Source organism: Triticum urartu, chromosome 5A (assembly GCF_056163025.1).
Source record: "Triticum urartu cultivar PI428250 chromosome 5A, HENAU_Tu73, whole genome shotgun sequence".
Taxonomy (NCBI): domain Eukaryota; kingdom Viridiplantae; phylum Streptophyta; class Magnoliopsida; order Poales; family Poaceae; genus Triticum; species Triticum urartu.
This window is the reverse complement of record NC_141877.1, coordinates 81,744,835-81,751,560: the sequence shown is the minus strand read 5'-3', so window position 1 is coordinate 81,751,560 and position 6,726 is coordinate 81,744,835. Positions and strand designations below refer to the sequence as shown.

At 43.3% G+C, this 6,726-nt stretch overlaps 1 long non-coding RNA gene across 1 annotated transcript; it reads left to right on the top strand.

Annotated features, from left to right (window-relative positions):
• Positions 1 to 3,298: 3,298 nt before the first annotated feature.
• On the top strand, positions 3,299 to 5,493 carry LOC125507959 (uncharacterized). Its single transcript, XR_007283160.2, has 2 exons — positions 3,299 to 4,007; positions 4,595 to 5,493. It is a non-coding gene; the product is annotated as an uncharacterized LOC125507959 (long non-coding RNA).
• The last annotated feature ends 1,233 nt before the right edge of the window (positions 5,494 to 6,726 follow it).

Here is a 6,726-nt window from a genome sequence, read left to right as displayed (position 1 = left end):
CACATTGCAAAGGAAGTGCTATCTAGACACCTCCTATTGTCCTCAAACTTTTTGTGCCATCTTACATATAAAAATCATTGCCACATTCCAATATTCAGCTCCATTTTCCTATTAAATCCTCCTTAGCAAATTTATAAAGTTTCTATCCAGAGAGAAGCTTTGTGAAGGAAGTACAAGCTAGGATTATCCAAATGGCATAAAACTTTTACAGTGCTTTAATATGCCCAAATTACCATACTCCACAAAATTTCAACTCAATCCACTTATCCATTTGAGCCCGGATTCAACATCCATATTTCTGCCCGATGTGGTACTTTGCAAAGCAAGTGCCATCGAAACTCCTCCATTTGAGCTGAAAATTTGCCAAGACTGTCACCCTAGTAGATGATCATCCTCAGCCAAAACTCAGGCCCATTAGCAATGTGAATTTCCCGTACCGCTTATCAAACACTTGGCTGCTAATTCATGTTTGAGCATAGTTTGGTCTCCTCGTGAGATTCTTCTGTTGTTATTTTCTTCCTAGCATCTACCTGAGGAGTGCCCAACCTACTAGACATTCCTAGGCTACCCAGAACGCATGGAAATGCCACGGTCAGGCGGTGACCACGCGGCAAGCATGCGAGTCTACGCGCTTTGGAGTTGGGGCCCTGGGCCACCGTCCAAACCACGACGTATCACCACAAAACCATGTATTTATGGTTAAATAGATACTCATGTAACTAGAAACGATTTTTGGAAAAAATAAAGAGCAAACTATAAGGAAACTGTTGTTCAAATTTGACCTGTTTCCTACAGAATGGGCGAAAATTTGTCTTTTTCATGAGAGGTGGATAAGAACTTTTGACACCCAACCATTTTGTCAATTGTGCATTAAATATGGCCTAGTATTTTAGAAAATTGATTTGTCCAATTTTGCAACAAATATATGGTAGGTCCTTCACAAAAAAACTCATTTCGTGCACTCGGAAAATGGAAAATGAATTTTTCGTGCAAAGAAAATGAAAACTTCCGTAGGAAACATTGTTTGAAATTCCAATATGCACCCTTTGTGCACAATATGAGATCATTTGAATAAACTATGCTATGAATTTGGCCATAAGATTGATTATTTGGCTTGAAAACCATGAATCTTCACGCATGATAGCTCATTTCTGAGAACACTTTTTAAAAGTAATTGCTGTATTACAAGTTTATTATTTTTCCTCGTAACTTGGTCACATATAATGACACAATGCGAAGGTTTTCCAATTTTTTGATTTTTTTATGCCCGTTTCAAAATGTGCTCAAAACGGCGGGCTTGACTGTTCCTAGCTAGTGTTTGAATCTTGGAAAACTTTTGATGTTTCTTTGATTAAATAGATACTTATGTACCTAGAAATGATTTTTGGAAAAAATAATGAGCAAACTATGAGGCAGTTGCAGTTCAAATTTGACCCGGTTCCTACCGAATCGGCGGAAATTTGTCTTTTTCACCGGAGGTTGATTGAAACTTTTGACACCCATCCATTTTGTCAATTGTGCCTTCAATATGGCCTAGTACTTTAGAAAATTTATTTGGTCCAATTTTGCAACAAATATAAGGTAGATCCTTCACAAAAAAAAACTTATTTCGGGCACTCAGAAAATGGAAAATGAATTTTCCATGCAAAGAAAATGGAAACTTCCTTAGGAAACATTGTTTGGAATTCCAAGATGCACCCTTGTGCACAATATGAGATCATTTGAACAAACTATGGCATGAATGTGGCCATAAGACTGATCATTTGGCTTGAAATCCATGAATCTTCACGCATGATAGCTCATTTCTGAGAACACTTTTTTAAAATAATTGCCGTAGTACAAGTTTATTATTTTTCCTCGGAACTTGGTCACATATAATGACACGATGCGAAGGTTTTCCAATTTTTTGATTTTTTTGAATTTTTTATGCCCATTTCAAAATGCGGTCAAAACGGCAGGCTTGATCGTTCCTAGCTAGTGGTTGAATCTTGGAAAACTTTTGATGTTTCTCTGATTAAATAGATAATTATGTACCTAAAAATGATTTTTGAAAAAATAATGAGCAAACTATGAGGCAGCTGCAGTTCAAATTTGACCCGGTTCCTCCTGAATCGGCGAAAATTTGTCTTTTTCACCAGAGGTGGATCGAAACTTTTGACACCCAACCATTTTGTTAATTATACATTCAATATGGCCTAGTATTTTATAAAATTGATCTGGTCCAATTTTGCAACAAATATATGGTAGGTCCATAACAAAAAAAACTCATTTCAGGCACTCGGAAAATGGAAAATGAATTTTCCGACAAAGAAAATGAAAACTTCCTTAGAAAACATTGTTTGGAATTCCAAGATGCACCCTTGTGCACAATATGAGATCATTTGAACAAACTATGCCATGAATGTGGCCATAAGATTGATCATTTGGCTTGAAAAGCCATGAATCTTCACGCATGATAGGTCATTTCTAAGAACACTTTTTAAAAATAATTACCGTATTACAAGTTTATTATTTTTCCTCGTAACTTGGTCACATATAATGACACAATGCGAAGGTTTTCCAATTTTTTGAATTTTTTTGAATTTTTTATGCCCGTTCCAAAATGCGGTCAAAACGGGGGGCATGATCGTTCCTAGCTAGTGGTTGAATCTTGGAAAACTTTTGATATTTTCTCTGATAAAATAGATACTTATGTACCTAGATATGATTTTTGGAAAAAATAAAGAGCAAACTACAAGGCAGCTACAGTTCAAATTTGACCCGCTTCCAACTGAATCGGCGAAAATTTGTCTTTTTAACGAGAGGTGGATCAAAACTTTTTACACCCAACCATTTGGTCAATTGTGAATATGGCCTAGTATTTTAGAAAAATGATTTGGTCCAATTTTGCAACAAATATATTATAGGTCCTTCACAAAAAACTTATTTTGGGCACTCGAAAAATGGAAAATTGATTTTTCGTGCAAAGGAAATAAAAACTCCCTTTGTCAATATTGTTTGCAAATCCACGATGAAAACTTGTGCAAAATATGATATCATTTGAACAAATATTTGATAGGAATTTCACAAAAATACTCATTTGGAGCACTGAAAAATGGAATGAAATTTTTTATCTTGAATCGATCACGACCAATTTATATGGTGATAAGGTCATCAAATGGTTTGCTGCGTTCTGATTGGACCATGAGCATTTCACGCGGATCACGCATCAACCGCCGTCGGATGCTTCCGGATCCAACGGCCCAAACCCACCCGAGCCGTAACCCTAGGTCTGTCCTCATGGACATTTTCCACCCACTTCCCCGCCTCCATTCTTTCTTTTTTTTCTGCCCCCTCAGATCCTCTCCCATCTCCCCCGATGCAGATCCTCCTCACCCCCTCGTCGCCGCCACCCACCTCCACCGCCGCCCTCACTCCCCCCTCGTCTCCCTCATCCTCGACCAACCTCGCTACCATGCAGGGGCTGGGTTGTTGCCGCGTGCTGTTCCTGCGGGTTGTCGCTGCGGGGGCCGGCTCCCATGATTCAATCCAATCCTCTCCCCTGATCCCACCTGCCGGCGGTGACCTCCTCTCAACCAGCCCCGCCGGCAGCCTCTAGATCCAAGCCAGCAGCTACCAGCTCAGGCCGGCGTGCGCTTTGCTTCGTCGTTCCCCACCCTAGCAGTCGATCCTGGATGCCCCTGCTTCACCGGCCTCCTCCATCTCTTCCGGCAAGATCTGACGCCCCCGCCCACCTTCTGCCCGCGGAGGATGACGAGGGCGAGGATGCGGAAGTCGGCGAGGGGTGAGGCGGCAGCGGGATGCGCCCGGTGGCCATCCGGTGGCCCTGCGTCACCTGCGCCCTCAAGAACAAGCGTGAGGACATGGTGAGTCGCTCTGGTTGGCTTTGCCGCCCCGTACCTTGGTGTCGCCTCTACCCTGCCCACTTCCCCTAGCCGGGACATCACTTTCCTTGCTACTGCCACTCTGCTCCGCCCCCTGCGAGTCGCTGACCGTTGGGCTCCAAGGTACGAGCCTCTTCTCCATCTGACGGTTGGTTAAATCCTACTGCCGTTTTCCATCACTGGGGCGGGCGCTACAGATCTCTGGGTGTGCATCCATCTCTGCCGTTGTCTTCGATTTCAGGAATAGATGCTAGTTTGTTTTACTCTGTACACTCCGGATGTCTAATATGCGCTGTGGAGAAGGACTGTTTCTATGTTTTAGAGGAAATAGCGTGCATGCTACTAATTGAAGTGCCGTTTAGCAATTTTGTATCTCTTCTCGTTGGAGCAATTTGCACGTTCTGTTTGTATCGCTTGCTCCTTGCTGGTTCAGGTCTCATCAAATAAAAAGGGAAGTCAGCGATATTGTCTCTATGTACCATGCCAGCCAAGCTTACAATCTGTTTTTAAGACTAATATAACAAGGAGGCTAAGCTTAAAATATGTGTCATCATCTTTCTCTTTGAGTAGAACTGAACTAGGACTTGGTATTTGCATCTCAACTATATTGTAGTGTACCCAACGTGTCCTTCTCTGCTTTGAGTTGGTTCGAATTTGAATGGTTTTCCATATGTAGGTGTGATCTAAATTCTGAATGGGTCTTTTGGCAGGTACGTGGAGGCCGGGAGTGCCAAGGCGCACCTCACAGACGAGGACATTGATCATGGTGTACCAACTTTGCAAGGGCGTTGCTTTTTGCCACGGATGTGGTGTCCGGCACCATGACCTCGAGCCACACAACTTGCATATTGGTGGATGGGTTGGTATCCTCTGGTTTGATCCCAGCAAGAGGAAGTGTTTTCTTCTCTTTATCAACCAAAGACACTTTCTTCTCACATGGATGGATGTGACTCCATCAATTTAGTATCAGTTTAGGTGTTATTATGCTGTTGATGCCATGGTTTTTGTCTTGTCATGTGCTGATATTAACTGGCAGCATCAGCTCCCATGATTGCTTGCTTGCTTACTCTATAACTTGTACTGCTAAAACATGTTATCCTACTCCATGATGCTGTATCATTTGCAAATACTCCTGGACATCAGCTCCCATGATGTTGCATTAGCTATAATCTGTACTGCTAAAAGAGGAGTATAAACTTGAGTAATTTTTCAGCCATTATCTTTGTTTTCTTTTGGGCGGATGCTCTGCACTGGAGTACAACTGGGTACTGCATCTCTTTTTGCATTCCTTCTTCAGTTAGTGCTTGGACATTTTTTTAAAAGATGAATTGGAATACTCCTGGACAGCAGTACATGGAGTATACCTATAACTTCTTGCAGTATAGCTGTAGCAGTCCATTAGGAGTAGTTTTGCATCAGTAGCATTACGAGTAACTTCTTGCAGAAACTCTTTGACACAAATATTGTCATGCATCAGTAGCATGTTTGCTTGTTTTGGAGCAGTGATTAATTACTTGTAATGTTTTTCTTGTATGATAAACATGTCGAGCTGCTCTCCAACCCTGTGGAATGTTGCAATCAAATATTCTCTGATGTCCTTGCTTTTTCAGCTTTGCAATCTTATTCTGGAAAATTATTTCAATCTGAAATTCTTAGTTTCAGAATCTCTAGTCAAATTTATTAATTCCCTGGTTACTACTATGCAGGGGATGTTAGTGTTAAGTCAAAAACCTGCATTGCAAGATATACTACAGTGCATGTCCTTGTGGTACTATGGGATTTATTAGCTGTTTGGAGATGTACTCATATTGTGCCATGTATTTTATTAGCTATATGATTACACAGGTTGAAGCCAATGCAAGTCGATGTCAACTTAGTCAACAAATGATTCTGACATCGTTAGCCGTTGGATTTACATCCAACGACCAGCATCCATCTTCAATCTCTTGTCTTCTTCCTCTAGCACCGCTGGGACCACCTGCTCCCGCCTCCTGCTGCTAGCAGCTCTGCTTAGCACGCTTCGCTTTGAAGCGCTACTCCACCGTTGGCCAGGCCATCCCTCCACCCCTCCACACCTCTTGTTCTTCTCCACTGACTGCCGAACCACACCGCACCAGAACCAGTTAACCCTCGTACACCTCTCCATCTGCGACTCTACTCCCGCGTCTTCCCATCTCCGGCTCGTTGCTATCCGGGGCCTCGCCGTCGTCCACCACCTTGGATGCGCTCGGCGCGGAGTGGTCAACGAACGACACCATCGAAAGTAGATTGTGCGTGGAGAGGTTGACAGCTGGGTCCATGGCTGCATGCAAGGAAATGCCTCCTTATTACGCGCAAAATAATGATTCCTCCACCTGACAGCTGGGACCCACCGGAAGGGCCTCTGTATTTCGTGAAAAATGTTCCCACCGCTGACAGGTCTGACCCACCAACTATTTACGCACGCAAGGAAGTGCCTCCTTATTACGCACAAAAATGAATACCCCCTGCTAGCTGGGACCCACAATAGTGGGAGGCTGACTTGTGGGCCAACTAAGTTGACGGGGACGGAGGGCTTTGTAAACTAAGTTAATATGGATGATTCTAGATCCAGTGACCGTACGATGTCCATCCAATAGCCGTAGTGCTTCTTCAACCTCTGGTCTTCTTGCTCCAACCACCCAAAGCAGCGTCGGTCGTGCCTCGTGCTCCTGCCTCTAGTCACCGGTTGCGATGCCGCGGAGGCCTCACCGCCCCCTACTACTCCCACCGCTGGCCAAGCTATCCCTCTACTCACTCACACCCCCTGTTATTCTACGGCGACAGCAGCCTCACACTGCAGCGAACCAGTGAATCCTCAGAC